The 18,528-nt window shown below is 32.6% G+C and overlaps 1 long non-coding RNA gene and 1 other non-coding gene across 51 annotated transcripts in view; one reads left to right on the top strand and one right to left on the bottom strand.

The window, feature by feature from the left end:
- Window positions 1-6,613, bottom strand: part of LOC140638065 (uncharacterized) — a 62,616-nt gene extending 56,003 nt beyond the window's left edge. For all 50 annotated transcript variants that reach the window (XR_012035191.1, XR_012035190.1, XR_012035194.1 and 47 more), the window contains exon 1: window positions 6,446-6,613. This is a non-coding gene — a transcript (uncharacterized protein). The remainder of the gene's footprint in view (window positions 1-6,445) is intronic.
- A 123-nt stretch (window positions 6,614-6,736) lies between these two features.
- On the top strand, window positions 6,737-13,558 carry LOC140637580 (uncharacterized). Its single transcript, XR_012034665.1, has 3 exons — window positions 6,737-6,942; window positions 7,338-7,425; window positions 12,154-13,558. It is a non-coding gene; the product is annotated as an uncharacterized lncRNA (long non-coding RNA).
- The last annotated feature ends 4,970 nt before the right edge of the window (window positions 13,559-18,528 follow it).

Here is an 18,528-nt window from a genome sequence, read left to right as displayed (position 1 = left end):
TCAGAGGAAACAGATAACCATGCCTACAGAAAGATGGGAAGCAGGAGGAAACAGGAAGTTATTGTTTGCATACATTGGGAAAGGGAGAAATTCACCGAGAAGCAAAATTTATAGTATATATAACTTTTTAAAGAATAGTTAGTATACCTGGGGCTTTCCATGTGAGCTAGTTTAACTTATATAAACTATCATTTATGAAACAAGAGTGGAAACTCTTCTAAGATTGATAAATCACTTACCACATTTTGTTCTTTTTAACCAAAGAATAGTGTTTAAAGTGGGAGAGAGCAAGTGCCATTGGGGAGTTTTACTGCATTCCTCAGCAGTAGGGAAAATATATAGAAATATGACTGTGCCTTCAGGGAATGGAAATATTCATATAAGTTTTTCCCAAACTTATTTCACAAAACAGAACACCAAACAAATGCTATACAAAAAACAATTATTTTTAAAAATGTGAAACACTGCATAGTATATTTTAAATGAATCATGAGATATATGAGTATATAAAAGACTTAAGTTCTACAGTAAAGAATTCTGTTATAAATTATTTAAAAAATTATTTCCCAAGCTTATTTGACAGTGAAAGACATGATCCATATCCAGCTTTAGAAGCGAGTAAAAACAGTATTTTGTGTCATCATCATTAGATGTTTATCTTAGAACATATTTTGGAAGAAAAATAATATCAAAACAGTAGGGCTTCATAAATATAGTGATGACTATTTCTGGGGCCCAGGTATTAATTAAAAATAGGCATACATGAAATAAATGATAGATGATCCTTATTTCACAGGCTTTAGACTATCCTTAGATTATACTCCAATTCAATTTAAAAGAGCCACTTGAAATAATTTCAGCAATACCTAGAGCAGAAATTTCTTTCCTACTCCTCAGTTTTACGGAAGAGTAATTATCAGATAGCTAATGATAATTATTATTTTATGGCATGATTGTTCTATTTTTGTGAATTTTTTTATCAACTTTATTGAGGCAAATTCACATACAAAAATGCACTGACTAGTTTTAACATATGTGTACATTAAGGGATCCACTGCTACAATCAAGTAGAGAATATCCCAAAGGTCCTTTGTATCCTAATGAAATAAATCCCATTTACAACCTAGTCCCAGTTAATCACTGACTAGGAAAAAAAAAAGAAAAACAGTGAACACAGGATTTTAGATATGAAGTTCTGCCTATAAATCATATGTAACCATGGTCTGTATCTATTACAATGACAAAAATAAAGTGATGCAATTACTGGCAAAGTGTCATATACATTTCTATACAATCTTGCATAGGATATCAGTATCAGGATTTTTGAGAAGATGATTTCTTCATTATCATAGACTAAAAATTCATCTAAAAGTGGAATCTGTAACTTCGTACAATCTTCCATTTAGATTATATTTTCCTCTTTATGTCTTGGAAAGGCAAGAGCCAGGCAGAAAGAGTTTCAAGAAAAAAAAAAATATCAATCACATGCTAAAACATCAGAAACTTGGCTAGGAAATTTAGAAATTTTACTCAATGGGAAAGAAAGCAGGAGTATACTAAAGTTTCTTTTATTGGGGATGAGTAGATGAAGCATTTATGCATGCTAGAGTTACCTGAGTATTAAATAACCTCTCCCTTCTCTTTTTGTTAAAAAATGTAGGCTGTTTATAGTTTTTGTTTTGTCTTGTTTTGTTTTTATTTTCCCATGTAAGGAAATTTTAAGCACAAACTGCCTCTCTATAACTTTTAGACATGTGTCCCTAAATTTCATTATCCCTTATTAGTCTGGGAGCAGGTTATTATTTATACTTTTGGCCATGACCTCTTCAGTTTCTTATGAACGTAATTTCTTTGACTTCTGATTTTTTTGGTTTTCTTATCTGTCCTTATATAAATGATTAAATATAACTGAGCAGGGCGCCGGGGTGGCTCAGTGGTTTAGCGCTTGCCTTCAGCCCAGGGCGTGATCCTGGAGACCCCGGGGTCAAGTCCTGCATCGGGCTCCCTGCATGGAGCCTGCTTCTCCCTCTGCCTGTGACTCTGCCTCTCTCTCTCTGCTTCTCATGAATAAATAAATAAATAAATCTTATATATATATATGTATGTATATGTGTATATATATATATATATAATATATAACTGAGCAAAAAAGTTCACCTCAACATTCTCCATCAGCCAATGATAGCATAACACATATTATTCGACCACCAAATATAAACTAATTTCAAATATAATGATGGCATCAACTATTGCAAGGAGGTAGACAATCCATCAGTTATATTAGATTTGTGTTCTCACTAATTGTATCTGGGATAAAGAATTTACTGGTAACCAGAACTCTACTGCTCTTGAGCATAAAGCAGTAATGAGGGAGTTATCTCTGTTTCCTTTCTTGAACATTATTGAGTACAGCATTGCCAAATTGGTGCAAAACGTCAATGAAAATAATGCAAAAGCAGAGTAACTTTTATAGAAAATTACTAAAATTTTTGAATTTTGAATCAAAATAAAATTTTGATTGCTTGAAATGCACCCATTAAAACTCTATGCCTAAGGATATTTAAGAAAACAATTGGAGATTCCTTAGAATATGAAAATACAGACTTCACAATTGATTAATTTGTAGTCACAAAATGCATTTTTTTCCTCAAAAGAATGAACTGTTGATATTTGCTTAGATTTATAAAATGGAAAACAATGTGTGAAAATGTATACCAAAATTTGAACATTTGCTATTAATAGGAAGTGACATTTATGGGGTGAAATAGAGATTGAAATTTTTAAGAATAAATTTTTGTTTTAGAAGTTTTATTTTAATGGGAAAGTTATAATAATAGTGCAAATATTCCCCATAAGTCCCACATATAGTTTTCCCCATATTAACATATTACCCTAATATAATAATTTGGCACAACTAATGAATTAATATTGGCACTTTATTATTAACTAACCTTCATACTTTATTTAGATGCCCCTAGTTTTTACCTAATGTCATTTTTCTCTGCCAGGATTGCTTCCAAGGTAGAAATAAATATTTCTATATGTATCCATCTGTGTCGGCAGTAAGCTAACCATGAGTTCACATTATCTTCAATTCCAATCCATTAACATATGGATCATTCTAGCTTTCTCACTTTGCCTGTCTGAAACTTCCCACTCCAACAGTGAAAAACCTGGCTCCTAACATCTGCCATCCATTTATTTCATTGTTGAATTCTACTATATGTGTATAACGGTTTCAGAACTGTTAACCGATATCCCCAGGGTAAATCAACTTTACCAAATATAATACAATGACTATGCATAGTTTCATTTATTTTAAGTTTTACGGTCTCCATTCATTTTCAGTTACTACTCCCTTAAGTTTGATTATTTCATACATTTATAATACATTTAGATTCTCTTGTCACAGTCTGCCTTCCATCCTGTGCCCAGACCTTCTAAACGATTTTTTAAAATTTGCATACATTAAGGTTCACTCTTTGTGATGTAAAGTTTAATGGATTTGATATGCAAAGTATCATGAATCCACCATTCTAGTGCAATACAAAATAGTTTTGTCACCCTAAAAATCCTGTGTGTTTCATCTATTCAAACCTCACCTGCAACCCTAGGCAACTATGACCTATTTTTTGTTGTTGTTGCAAAATCACTTTAATTCAGTTCTCTGCATTATAACCCCTGGGATGGGCAGTGGAATATGCCATGCTCCCCCATCACAATACTGAGCCTGTATTTGTGATTATAAAAATATTCATCTGTATCACTTTCATTAAAAAACATGCTGATCTCTCTGTGTCAAAGAAATAAAACCTTAAAAAAAGAAAAAAAAAACACGCTTAGTGCCCCTCCTTTTACAAAAGATACAAAAAAATTATAAATATTTATACCTTTGTTCCACCTTAACATGGAAAATAAAAGGTCCATATCTAAGGGAGGGGCTGGCCAGCATGGGGTCTGCTGCTCTCAGGGGAGTCCCTTGGACCTGTGAGTGCAGGATGTTGTGGGGAAGACAGTTGAGTGAGGTCACTGTCTCACCTCCTGGAGCCCCAACTTTAAAAGCTGACAAAAAGGGATCCCTGGGTGGCTCAGCGGTTTAGCGCCTGCCTTCCGCCCAGGGCGTGATCCTGGAGTCCTGGGATGGAGTCCCACATCAGGCTCCCTGCGTGGAGACTGCTCCTCCTTCTCCCATGTCTCTGCCTCTCTCTCCCTCTCTGTGTCTCTCATGATTAAATAAATACAATATTAAAAAAAAAAAAAGCTGACAAAAAATAAAACTTTGGTCCAAACTTTGCAGGAGAAAAGAAACTTTAAAAATTTAAGGGTGCATTTCCTGGGTGCCTGGGTGACTTAGTCTGTTAAGTGATCAACTTTTGGTTTCAGCTCAGGTCATGATCTCAGGGTTCTAGGATCGAACCCAGAGTGAGTTCCACACTCAGTAGGGAGTTGAGTTGGCTTGTAGAGTCTCTCTGCCCTCCCCTCTTTCTCTCTCTCTCTCTATCTCTCTCTCCCTCTCAAATAAATAAATATATAAATAAATCATCAAGAATGCCTGTCTCCTAACCCAGGTTAGGTATTAGTAGGGCATCTGGAAGTGGCAGACAAGGCCAACATGTTTCCTTCCAGCTATGATCTATTTATTGTCTTGATCATTTTATCTTTTCCACAGTGTCATATAAATTGAATGACATGGTATGTAGCCTTTTCATAATGGCTTCTTTTACTTTGCAATATGCCTTTAAAATATATCCATACATATCTTTTTGTAGCTTGGGTGTTCTATTCTTTTTTTATTTTTAAAATTTAAATCCAACTAATTGATATATAATATATTACTGGTTTCAGGGGTAGAGTTCAGTGACTCATCAGTCTTATATAACACCCAGTGCTCATTATATCATGTGCCCTCCTTAATGTCCATCACCCATCCCCACCCCTCTCTCCTCCAGTGACCCTCAGTTTGTTTCCTATGATTAAAAGTCTCTTATGGTTTATCTCCCTCTCTGATTTCATCTTGTTTTAGATTTTCCTCTCTTTCTCTATGATCTTCAGTTTTGTTTCTTAAATTCCACATATGAGTGAGATAGTATGATAATTGTCTTTTCTATTTTTAAAGACTTCGTTTACTTGTCTGTGAGAGAGAGCACAAGTCGGGAGGAGAGGGAGAAGCAGGCTGCCTGCTGAGCTGGGAGCCGACATAGGGCTCAATCCCAGGACCCTGGGATCATGACCTGACCAAAGGCAGACACTAACCGACCAAGCTACCCGGGCGCCCAATAATTGTCTTTCTTTGATTGATTTATTTCGCTTAGCGTAATATCCTCTAGTTCCATCCATATCACTGCAAATAGCAAGACTTTAGTTTTTGATGTCCCCTTCTTCTTCACTTAATCATCTGTCGTTTTTTATTGATTGATAATATTCCACTGTGGTATAGATGTACCACAGTTTCCAGTTTGTTCACCATTCTTTGTGAAGGACAACTTGGTAATGACAAATGATGTTGAGTAGGTTTTTGTATGTGCCTAACTTCCATCTGTATATCTTCATATCTTCTTTGGTAAAGTATCTATTCAGACATATCACCTGTTATTTAATTGTATTTTTTCATTGTTGAGTTTTAAGCCTTCTTTGCATATTTTGGATATAATCCTTTATCAATTTTCTCTCAGTCTGTGCTTTGTCTTTTCATTTTCTGAACAATCTTTCACAGAGCGAAAATGTTTGCTTTTAGATTATTAATATTTTTAAATTAAAAATCTTTATTGTTGGATTCTTATCTTCATTGTGTGTGTTACCTTTGTTAACTTAAAGCATAAAATAAATGTTTGGAATTGGTCTCCTATGTACTTCAGTTCTAAATTATATTTGTGTTTATCTTTGTATGTGATTTTATTGTATTTTTGTAACTAATGTTTACAAAATGACAAAACTCACTTCATTGATTCTTGCTTTATAAATTCTGTTATCTTTCTTGTTATGAGCAGAAGCTTCATATCCAACGAAATTGCCTTCAAATTTTTATATTCCCAATGTACACAACATTCAAAACAGATATTATAGTTTTTAATAAAATAACTGAATAAGATTTCATTAAATATTGTTTTTCTAGTTAATACAACAAAATTTCAGGAATAATAACCTCAGAATATTACTAAACAGCACCTTTTTCATTGGAAGCTTCAGAAATTTCAAATCGTAGCACTTATAATGCTTTATTTCTCACCACTCTAAAAATAATTTTGATAGTTTCAGTTACAGAAAATATACACTATTTCAAAATGAGATATAGAAAGTTTTCATCATTCACTTGAAGTATGTTGAGTAATTATAGTCTTCAAATAGACTTTTTGAACTATAGCAATCTATGTAGAAAACCCCATTATCAGTTTTCATGCTAGCTTTTTAAAAAAACTGAAAACATAAAATTATATATTCAGATTACCTTATTTTAAAAATCTCAGATATATCTTCTTGTCTGTCCTAAAGGCAGCATTTAAACACACTCCTTTTATTCTAGGCCTTTATAGATTTCCACTGTGTGTATGATTAAGGTGCATGAGTATGAGAGGTGAGAGACTTCTAGTAAATATAATTAACTGTGCTTGACAAACCTTGAAGAGTCTGAAAGTGTCACAGTGCTGTAACCTCAGGTTGTAATTCTGACATCACAAATGTTTCCGAGAGAGAGCAAGAGAGTGAGCCAAGTCTTATATACAGAAATTACAGGAAGCAATTGAAGGCTAGGCTGAACTCTTCACTGAAGTGATAAAAAGCCTTTACTGGTGAATTTTTGTTATGCTTCAATTACTTGCATTTCAATTACACTTTCTCTAATACCAGATCTCCTCGTCATCCTGTTAAACACACATTCAATAGCTGTCCTTTTCTTATTAACCATGCACTGGAAAAAGCAAAATATTTCCTCAAAGGCCTGTAGAGGTAAGAGGATTGATGGTGGACATAAGCGATGGTCACATTTAGGAGAGTATTGCAAATCAGTCTCAGACTCGTACAAATACTGACTAGTTATCATTGCTTATGTGAAAGATTTTGAAAGATTTTTCAAGTAAAGTACTCTTATCAGTTCAGAATAAGCAAGCTTTTGTTCAAAGCTCATTGCCTGGCAAAGCAAATTAAAGATCACAATGATGTTCTAAAGACATTAAGAAACCAAGCTCACTTGGTTAAATTGTCATTTATTTCTAGTTTCTTAGTGTATATCTTTTAATTATTTTTATTATTTTAATTTTAAGGTTTTACCTAACTTATATACCTGTAAAATGTGACCACTTATAATACACCTTAAAAAAACATTCTACCTATTCTTTCTCAAGAATATTCTTGGAACCCACTGCAACCTTATTGCTTGGGGAAGATTTAGTCTAAAGATACCTGTACTTCATCTCCCTGAATCAAAAGCAGGTAATGAAGATCTTGGATTCTATATTTTTACCACTGTTTGCAACTTATGTTTAAATAAAATACAATTTCAGAACCTATCTACTAAACAGCTCTGCATTGAGAGCATACTGCTTTCAAGCTTTAATTGGTGAGGTAGTACAAATGTTATTTGCTTGTTAATTCATTTTACTATATCTTAAAGGTAAATGAAGAAGACTCTAATTTAAAAAGTAAAATAATTCCATCAGTTATATTTTCTTATTGTGGAATGCCCTGGATCTGCTGAATATGAAACTTTGATATCTAGTGTATAGCACACTGCTCTTAATTCTTAGTAAAGAAATCATCTTTCAAGGAGCTGTGTGATTTTTGAAAATGATTATATCGTAGGTATATCCTAAACTCAATTAAATTTTCTTCAGAAGATCTTCATTTTTAAGAAATGTGCTATCTATATCTTTGATAAAAACCTAGGTTGGCCTAAAATGACCTCATAGACATAGACAAAATATTTTATAAAAGATTTTATAAAAATCTTCAGGCAGAGTATGTAAAGGTATGCTATTTATGATACATAAATTATATATAAATAAAATAGATTTAAGTGAAAAAAATTAAGTATTTTCTGAACCTCCACATTCACAATTTCCCATCCTTCCACAGGTTACAAGCATATTTTGCATGAATTGAACATTAATTTAAAGTTTATTTAAAGTTTGATTAAATACATAAAACCTAAATATATTTGTAAATATGATACATATCTACAGATTCTGTAAGACATGAAATATCCTTTATTGTAAAAAAAGTCTGGAAAGTTTATTTCTGTTGTTATGTTTGTATTTCATTTGTGGCTGAGATACAAATCCAGTAATAATAGTGCCCCACATTGCAGAAAGTCATGTTTTAAAATAAGGTATCCAGACTAATTGTTAATGGCTGTTTCAGTGCTATGACATCTTCATATGTCATCCTGAAGGATGGTTATCCTATATTGAATCCAGAATCACTTAAAAATCAGTCTTTTAAAGATAATGATGTCAAATTTTTCTTTGACAAAAATGTCTTGAGTTTTTATGATTAGCTCAGTATTGTAATGAACACTGAGCAATAAATATTGATAAAACTGAATTACTTTCAGACTAATAACCTTAGATAAAAAGCATCATTGAGGACATAGTAAAAATCTTTTGAGACAAAGCTGAACTTGACAAAAAGCTCTAATGACTTTAAAGTATACACATCTAAAAATATTAAAATAATTAAAGATTCATGGCATTACAGGAAATACTAAAAAATCCAACATCATTGCATAACACTTCAACATACTTTTTTAGCTATAGACAGATTGAATAGAAAACAATCAGAAAATTTGTAGAAAAATTGATAATAAAATCCATGAACTTTAGCTAATGCATGTGCATCAAATTCTGTATCTAACAATGGGAAAATATTCCATTTTCTAAAGAGCATGGGAATAATATGTATAAAAATAATTATGTGATTGGGCATAAATTAAATTTCAATTATCTCTGAGAACTGGTATCACGTAGAGCCCATTCTCTTTTGTAACAAAAACAAATTAGAAGTTAATAACAAAAAGCTGTAAGAAAATTCCATATATTTGAATATTTTAGCATATACTGAAAATAAGTCATGGTGAAGGAAGAATAAATGAAAATAAAGAAAAACACAACTCCATAGCATTGAGAATGCCATATATAAAACTGGTAGGATACAATGGAAACAATAAAACTTAACTTTTTTTTTTTTTTTTTATTTGAGAGAGAGAACAAGCAGTGGGGAGGGTTAGAGGGAGAGAAAGAGAAGCAGATTCCCTGCAGAGCAGGAAGACTGATGCTGGGCTTGATCCCAGAACCCCATGACCTGACTTGAAGGGAAGATGCTAAGCCAACTGAGCCACCCGGTCGCCCCTATTCTGTAGAACTTCTGATGTTCTTCTTGATGCTTTATAAAATATGTAAATTTTAGATATCAGTCAAGATGTTATCAATTGTAGGACTCATCATTTAGGCTATTCTAATGAAACAACACCAGTATCCTAATTTAAATATGATAAATTACTGATTAACCCATTCTGATTTTAAACATACTAAAAATTTAAAAGAAAATTGATAAAATACAGCATATTTATGTACTTATTTTAGGAGCTATCTTTTTTATTTAGAATTATTTTAATTTCATTTTCAGTAACCAAAATTTCTAGCCAGATATCCAAGTACAAACTATGAAAAATATTAACAGAATTAATCTGTATCAGATAAAAAAAACCGTCTTTCGCTTTGTTATCATGAAATAAATGATGATTCAGCTGAAACATGTAAATGTGAAATTTATTATCAGCAGGTTGAAAAAGAATCATTTGTGTAGTTTCAGTGAAAAAGTGACTGCAAATAAATCCTAGGAAGATTTCTAGCACTACAAGTTTATTCAACAACTCTCTTACATTTAGATCTAGTCTTTATAACACTCTTATTTTACATTTTGTATGTAGATTTTTAGCCTTTAGAAATGTAACATTTCACATGGCAAATTGGACATTAATAGTTATTTATCAATCATCAGTTTTCCTTTTTTCCTTTTCCAAATAGCATCCACCATTTTTTGGAAGCCCATCCGCCTTCTGCTGTGTTGTAGTAGGATATGGGTAAATGTTTGTCAAGAAAACCAAGACTATATAGCTGTTAATGGCTGTCCCTGCATATAGGAACTGATGTGGTGCAGCTCACTCTTTCCCAGAATTCAGCTGCAAATTCTTAGCTACTAAGGCAATCATCTTTCAATGAGAAATTTGAAATAATTTTATCTAAATAATTTCATTGGAATCATGTTTCTTTGTGATTGCTATTTTAATGAGTTGATTGGTTTTTTTAAATCCATATCCAGGTTTTGCTTTATTTCTCTTATTGAAATTTTATAGTTTCTGGAGCTATTTAATTAGATTTGTAGTTTAAATTACTGCTTCCTATAGAATTTATGGTTCTAAGTAAATTCTGAACTAAATTATAGTTTCTAAGTAAATTATACTTATAGAATTCTAAATGTGGAAAAATCTTTATAATATTGGAATATAATTTCTCTGACCATCTATATATTATTATCCTTCTGATACTGCTGAATTCACTTAGCTATTACTTTATTTAGAATTATAGCTTCTATAGTCATAAATAAAAGTATCCCACTGTTTGAACTTGTATTTTTTACCATCTTGATCAGATTTCATTGCTAAGGTTAAATGATTTTAATAAAAATATTAAGAGAAGCTTTGCATGTGTTTTAGTCAACAGTTGTTTTAAGGCCTGAGGAAATATCATTAACTTAATGTTTAGAAACCAAATCTACTGCTTTCTGCATTTTACCATATCTCTAGAATTTTATTATTCAGACTTAATGCTTTTAACGGGGTCAATTTTGACATTTTGTACTTTACTAAAAAATTATCTAATTTGTCTAGATTTTCTTTTTTTTAATTTGTCTAGATTTTCAAAGTTCAGACTGTAATTTTAATGATATGCTAAGTGTCTTAAGTATCTTCAGTATCTGAGTTTTTCTTATGTTTTATGTAAAATATATTTTTGTATCTTCAAGGGTTTTTTTTATGTTTTAGTGTTTTAAACAAATTAAAAAAAATCTTTGCTCTTTTTACCCTAAGATTGTTATTGTTTTTCTTCATTATTTTCAGATTATTATCAATTCCTGACTTGTACATTTTGTTTGATATCTTTCTTAAGTTGAATCATTAACCCACTTATATTCAGATTTTCCTTATTTTAAAATACTAAGTGCTTAAAGTGGAATTCTCTTTACCAGTTTAATCACATATTCATAGTTTTAGCACCCATTCATAGTTCTTATTCCTGCCAAGGCACCTAATACAACTTGAGAGAAGGATATAAATCTCCAACATGTTTTCATGAGTCAATTCTAAAATACTACTACTACTACTACTACTAAAATAATAATAATGTTAATTATTATTATTATAATAAATATAGAGACAATAGATTTGTGTCTGCCTGCCCAGTACCACATTTTCACTGAGGAGGAATAAGGGCTATGCACAAAGTAAGTAGACAGAGTGAATCTGCCAGAGAATTTGCCAGGATTTATTGAATAGAAGACTTGTTAAAATAATTGAACACTATTGAATTACTATTGAATTGCTTTTTTGCTATCTGAATTCTTGCAGAAGAATAAAAGGAGAGGTAGGAGCAATCTAAGAATGTGTCTCTCATGCCTGCTCTCCAAAATCTATTTGAATTATAGGGAAAAAAAGTCTCTTTCATTTTAAAGATGAGAGTTAAGTGGACTCCAAATCATTTGGATACAGTGGGATTGAGTAGAAATCTTACTTGGATATTTAAAAATTCTCTTGTTACAATGTTTTCTTCATTTTACATCTAATTTTCTTTTAAAAATAAACAATGAAAACAACAACAATAACAAAGCAAACTGCTTGACACATTATCATTAGTACTATTTATCAAAAAAGTCCAAATAAAGCCTGGACAAAAGTAAGATACCAAACTGTAAATATTCATACATGAGCATAATTAAATTTTATATTCTTGAATAGTGTTGTGCAGATTAGATTATTTCATAATCTAGCAAATAGTTTTAAAGTTTGAGAAGGCTGAAATAAAATGAGAAGGAAAGCTGTGATTTTAAATGTTTTATTTTAATAGGAAGTATTTTTTGCTCTAATTTATCTTTATTTTATACATATAGCTGTTGAGTATATGCAAAGTGAGCAGAACATTTGGAGAAGGCAGTAACCTGTCAATCAAGTGAAAGAAGTGTGTCCAAAAGGAGGACATAATCAATTCTTCAAAAACTGCTGCTCATCTTATTTGAGTAATGAGAATTCTCCTAATCATTATTGGTAATCTTGAGAAGGGTCATTTTGTGGAAGTGCCACTGAAAGACAACCTACAGAATGGGAGAAGATATTTGCAAATGGCATACCAGATAAAGGGCTAGTATCCAAAATCTATAAGGAACTTATCAAACTAAACACTCACAATAGCCAAATAATTCAGTCAAGAAATGGGCAGAAGACATGAACAGACATTTCTCCAAAGAAGACATGGCCAACAAGCACAAGAAAAAAAAATGCTTCATATCACCTGCCATCAGGAAAGTACAAATCAAAACCACAATGAGATACCACATTACACCAATGAGATATGGCTAAAACTAACAAGACAGGAAACAACAAATGTTAGCTAGGATGTGGAGAAAGGGGAACCCTCTTGCACTGTTGGTGAGAATACAAGCTAGTGCAGCCACTCTGGAAATCAGTGTGTAGGTTCCTCAAAAAGTTAAAATTACGTCTACCTTATAATCCAGCAATTGCACTACTGGGTATTTACCTCAAACATACAGATGCAGTGAAATGTTGGGAAACCCACACTCCAATGTCCATAGCAGCAATATGCACAATAGCCAAATTATGGAAGGAACCACAATGTCCTTCCTTCAACAAATGAATGGATAAAGAAGATGTGGTAAACATATACAATGGAATATTACTCAGCTATCAAAAAGGATGAATACTTACCATTTACATTGATGTGGATGGAATTGGAGGGTATTATGCTGAGTGAAATAAGTCAATCGAGAAAGACAATTATCATATGGCTTCACCCATATGTGGAATATAAGAAAAAGTGAAAGGGACTATAGGTTAGGGGGGAAACTGAGTGGTGAAAAATTAGAGAGGAAGAAAATCCATGAGAGACTCTTAACTGTGGTAAACAAAGGGTTGCAGATGGGAGGTAGGTGGGAAGGCTGGGGTGATTGGGTGATGGGCATTAAGGAGTGCACAGCTGAGATGAGAATTGGGTATTATACGGTATGTTGGCAAATTGAATTTAAATAAAATAAAAAATAATAAAGTACATAAGCAAAAGTTATTTTAAAAATCATCTTGATTACTAAACAAACCTTGAATCATAGAGAAAAATCTTAAGTCTGAGAGTTATATGCTTCTTGGTGGGGATGTGGGAAGCCTAGAATCTATACTAAGTGCCAGGACTGAGAAGAAGGCAAGAGAGAGAACTGACGACAAGCCACATCAGTGCCCATGATGGTGACTCATGATAGGAAGGCAGCAAGCTCTTCTTTTAATAAAAACTAGAGAGCATTCAAGTAATTTATTTCCTGCCTTAAAGTAGTTTCTCAAAAAACCTCTTCACTGTTAAGGCAATTATTTCATTTACCTTCTTACTTTGTGATTGGTTCAGAATATCAATGCTGAGATCATTCTATTTAGCTTTTTCATCAACATTCGAAATGAACAAGACATCTTTTGAATATCAAAATTGATAATACAGAGGGACTCACATCCAAAATCTGGCCAAATGTTATGCTTGCTTCAATCACAAAGAACCATAGTTGCTACAGCACTTGATATAGACATTTGGATAATTTTAATATATTTTGAAAATACAAAAGCATAAAAGAATGGATTAAATGTAAACTAGTTAATACATCTTACAATATTACTTTTATAAAAGGAAATAATAAAGTGTATAATTCACTTTGAAAAAAGTTTTCAGTAAAAAAAGAAATTGGATCATAGTTGAAAATGAAAAGGAGAGAGGGGACATTAAAGTTTGAATAAAGGTGAAAATGTTGCCTATAGTATTTGATGATAAATTATCCTGGGAAATGGGGTAAAGTTAGTAAAAATTTCTGAGAGCTACTGAGAGATATGTTTAAATTTTAAAATGAAATCAGCCATTAAAATGAGATCATGTTTGAGTGATTTTTTTCCTAGGCGTACTGAGCTTGGTCTTCATGTGTAGATACAAGATTGGCACAGAGTTCAAATTAACAAGCATGAGGTATTTGCCTTATGTGTTTAATGGAAGAATAAAGAGGCTGGAGGGTCAAAAATATGCAAGAAAATTACAATATTCATGGAGCATGAATATATGAGGGAGAAAGGGGCATCAAGGGATGAAAGAGAAAAAAAAAAAAAAACATGAGTAAAGTCAGTGTCTGTAGCAAGTCAAGGCACTGTTATGTAGTTACCAACAAAAGGAAACTGAAGGAAAAAAATGTAGCTGTGTACAAACAGGAATATTAAAAATTACTGATTTGTAGATGGTGCTGTTACTGATATTGATAAGAATTAAGATGATACCAAATCTTGAAATGGTTCATATATCAAGGTAGAAAGATATATTTATTTTCATTTATATGTAAAAATATTTGATTTAGAATTTTGGAGATATGACAAAATTATGTGGATAAAAGTAATGACTAATCACATCTATAATTAGCAAAAAAGTATGTAATTCCTACCATTCCATCCAGAATGTGAAGTGAAATTTTGATATAAATTTTGATATTATTTAAAGAAAGTAGAAAATTATATAAATTCATCATTTGCTTGGAAGCAATCTTTAAAAACTTGAATTACAGTGTGTTTTCATATTATTAATAGATAATGTCCTACTTTTTGAAAGCTAAAATTAATTTTCTTGTCAATGTCAATAATTCATATATCAAATGTCACGAATCCTCCAGGGAATGATGTTAAGTGTTATTCTATTTCTTTTAGACTCATAGAAATAAGGTAACAATTTAAAAAGGCAATGTTGCTAAGAAAAGAAATTGTATATAAAACTCTACCATTAACTCTTTGAAACATTATTATACTTGTTTTGTATTTTTATTTTAATTTATAATATATACTTAATACACTCTGATTCTTGAGAGTTTGAAATACCTTTTAAACAGAACAGTAGAAGGAAAAAATTGCCACTACTATATTTTCCAATTATATAAGTTGGATAATTTAGGGGGATCACAATGCAAGTAAAATGAAGAATCTTTCTTCACCTTTAGAAGATTCCTTCTTTGATTTATTTATCTCTTAATTGTATGTTTCATAGCCTTTTCCTAGAAATTCTGTCAGATGGATTTCAGAATGATATCTTCATTTATTTTAACTTTTCTCTTATAATTTCCATATCTCCAGCAATTTGGTATTTCCTTATGAAAATTGGCAGGCCCTGAGGTATTCACTCTAATTATTATAAACAAATGATCCAGTTATTATGGCTGCATAACAAATTACCCCACCACTCAGTGGCATAAAACAATTATTTATTGTACTCGTGGATCTTGTGGGTCAGGAATTTGAACAGATCATGACAGGGATAGATCATCTCTGCTCTATAAGATTGGGACATCAAACCAGAAGATTCAAAGTTTGGTGCTAAAATTATCTGAAGGCTTGCTCATTCAATGTTTGGAGGATGAAGCTGGTTGAAGACTGATATTAGTTGAAGCTGTTTACAGAGCCCCTAAACTTGACATCCCCATATGGCTGGGCCTTCTTCATTGCAGGATGGCTGGACCCCAAGAGAATCTGGGGAAAGCATATTATCTTTTATTACCTATGCCTGGAGTAACATCACTTCTTACATTCTATTTATAGAGATAGTATCAAAATCTTTCTCAAGAAGAAGGGATAAAAACCCATCTCTTACTGGGATCAGTAACATTTTAGAGTGGATCTAGAAATATTGCTAGAGACATTTTTGGAATATGTATTCTGCCACAATAACCTCTTTCTATGAGTTTATTGTCAAGGAGGAAAGATAATTGAATTGGTAGATGGAGAAGATAAAGGGTAAGGAAACATTTTTATTAATTTGAGAGATAATAAAAATTATTTTCATGCTAGTCAGAATGATCCAGAAGTTAGAAAAATTGATTATAGCAGAAATAGAGAATGCATGTAAGAATGAATTTTTATAAATTAAATAGGATCTGAATCAACAAGTGGAGCTGGCCTTTGAGAGGCCACTTCTTCCATCTTCCATTGTAATAGCAGAAAACAGAGAATGTTGCTTCAGTTACAGATAGTCTTCATTCACTGAACAAACACTAATACTCATTTATTATATGTCAGAGCCTGTTTAAATAGGATACATATATTAACTAAATCCTCACTACAACCCAACAAGTTGTAACATTCCTATTTTACAGATTAAAAAGCTGAAGCACAGAAAAGAAAAACAATTTGCTCAAGGTCACATAACTGATGACTGGGAGCCGGGATTCAACTCCATCAGGTGGGCTCCAGAAAAGACTTTCTTAAGCATTAGGCTAAACTGCCTCTCTGAGCAGATTTAGTGGAGAAAAGACAAGTGAGTTTCCAAAAGATTGTTTTTATTTTCTCTATAATATAATGTCTCAATGTCACTCAAGAGCGTCATGAACACATTGCCTTAAAGAGCAGATATAATCTAACATGTATGGGGGGGGAAGATCTTATAAGCAAAAACATATTAAAGTGCAATCAATCTCCAGAAGCCTCATTTCTCCACAGCAAAGCCTGGGCAAAGTAGACCCATACCCAGTGAGACCAAGGTTGCAGCAGGAGGAGCCTGTGCAGACTGCAGATACACCTATGACAGCGTGAACAAGCCTGTCCCATACCGGCTAACTGGGTTAGCCAAAGCTGGGCTACAGAACCTGTATTTCCTCTAAGTGACAAGAAATATTTAAAGGAACTTGAAGAATATTGGGGAGTAGGTCCACATTTTGCCAGGTTATGACAAACACCTGGTATTTCAGGAATGCTGACGTGAGCCAAAGGTCTTCTTTGCTGTTCCTCTGAGAAATCCCCCCAGTTGAGCTGCCAAAAGGGGAAGGAAATGATCCTCCAATATTATTTAGATTTGTCTCTCATCAGAGATGATACTATCATCAGAAAACAGAGTTGAGAATTTATTAAGAAGTGGTTTGGAGAATGGAAAATGTTGAACCAAATCTGTAATTTGATGCTATAATTTGTTAGTGTTGAACACCAACATGACACTAATGGTCATGAGTTTAAAGAGAGCAGTCAATACTGCTTTGAGATGTTCTCTGGTAATAAATTAACTTTTCAAGAGTAAATTGCTGGGCTTAACTAGTTAGGGCTTTGTCAACTTGATATGACTGATTAGCCAGTGTTGAAAGTATTAATAATCTTTGTAAGGGAGTGTCACATTATAGAATCTAACATCTCTAAGCAAGGAAGGGAAAATATGAAAAGAGTGATGGGCAGTGAAAGAGTGAGTATAGTCTAATGTACCTGATTTACTGTGAATTCATTTTGGCATCTCTCCCTTAAAACTTCACAAAACTTAATTTTCAGTATGAATTTTAGATTATTTTCCACAAAAACTCCTCACAGTTATATATATAGACTTTAAAAATATTTGACTTTTTTGAGCACTAAATCCTAGTGAATTTGTTATGAAGTTAGTACATTTATATATTGCTAATGGCCATAAAGGCAATGATAATGTTCTTAAAAAAGCTCGCTCCTTTGAATTAATTTATTCGAAAACAATGATACATTTTAAGAAAAGATATGCATGGCAAATGCAAAAGAGAAGCATAGATGTGTCTGAGTACTTACAGCTCTCAGGTACCTTTCTAGGCTTACAGTTGATCCTATTTCTAGTTTTCTCTCTAACTTCAATGGGAATGAGCATAATACATATTGCTGACATTTAGACTTTTCAACTAGCAGATAACTGGTAGCATAAATGTAGCAACAGAAGAAAAAAAGGCACAGCCTCCCTCCACAGTTCCTCGGTGGCCTGAAATTGGAAAAGGAAATTCATCAGAGACTGAATATTTCTGGATCCCTTTGATGTACAAACAATGGATATAACATAGTGAGTACTTTTTGGGGTTGATCTCAGGCCAACACATAGGACTGCAGCAAGAGATCCTCAGTGATCTGGCCCAGGAGAGTTTCCTGCCCCTTCTCCAGGAGTAAAAGATCCTTTTCTTTTAGGATCCTTTTCTTTTACCTTTTTTTTTTTTTTTTTTTTTTTTTTTTTTTGATGCAATGGGTCTGCACATGTGTTCAAAAGCATTTGCTTCTCTTCCTTTTGCTGGTAACTTAATAATTTATTCTTTAGTGGAGAAGAGAGCAGGTAGGGTAGCGGTGGTCTCTCCACTCATCTAGCTCTGCGTTAAGAAAAGTGATGTCTTTTCTACTGTTTTATCAGTCTTTGTGATGACCTAGTGTGCTCTATCGAAAAGAGCCTGTGAGTGAGTGCAAACTCCATTTGTGTCTACAAC

Source organism: Canis lupus, chromosome 8, assembly GCF_048164855.1.
Source record: "Canis lupus baileyi chromosome 8, mCanLup2.hap1, whole genome shotgun sequence".
Classification (NCBI taxonomy): domain Eukaryota; kingdom Metazoa; phylum Chordata; class Mammalia; order Carnivora; family Canidae; genus Canis; species Canis lupus.
The sequence above is the reverse complement of the archived record's forward strand: the minus strand, read 5'-3'. Positions and strand labels throughout refer to the sequence as shown.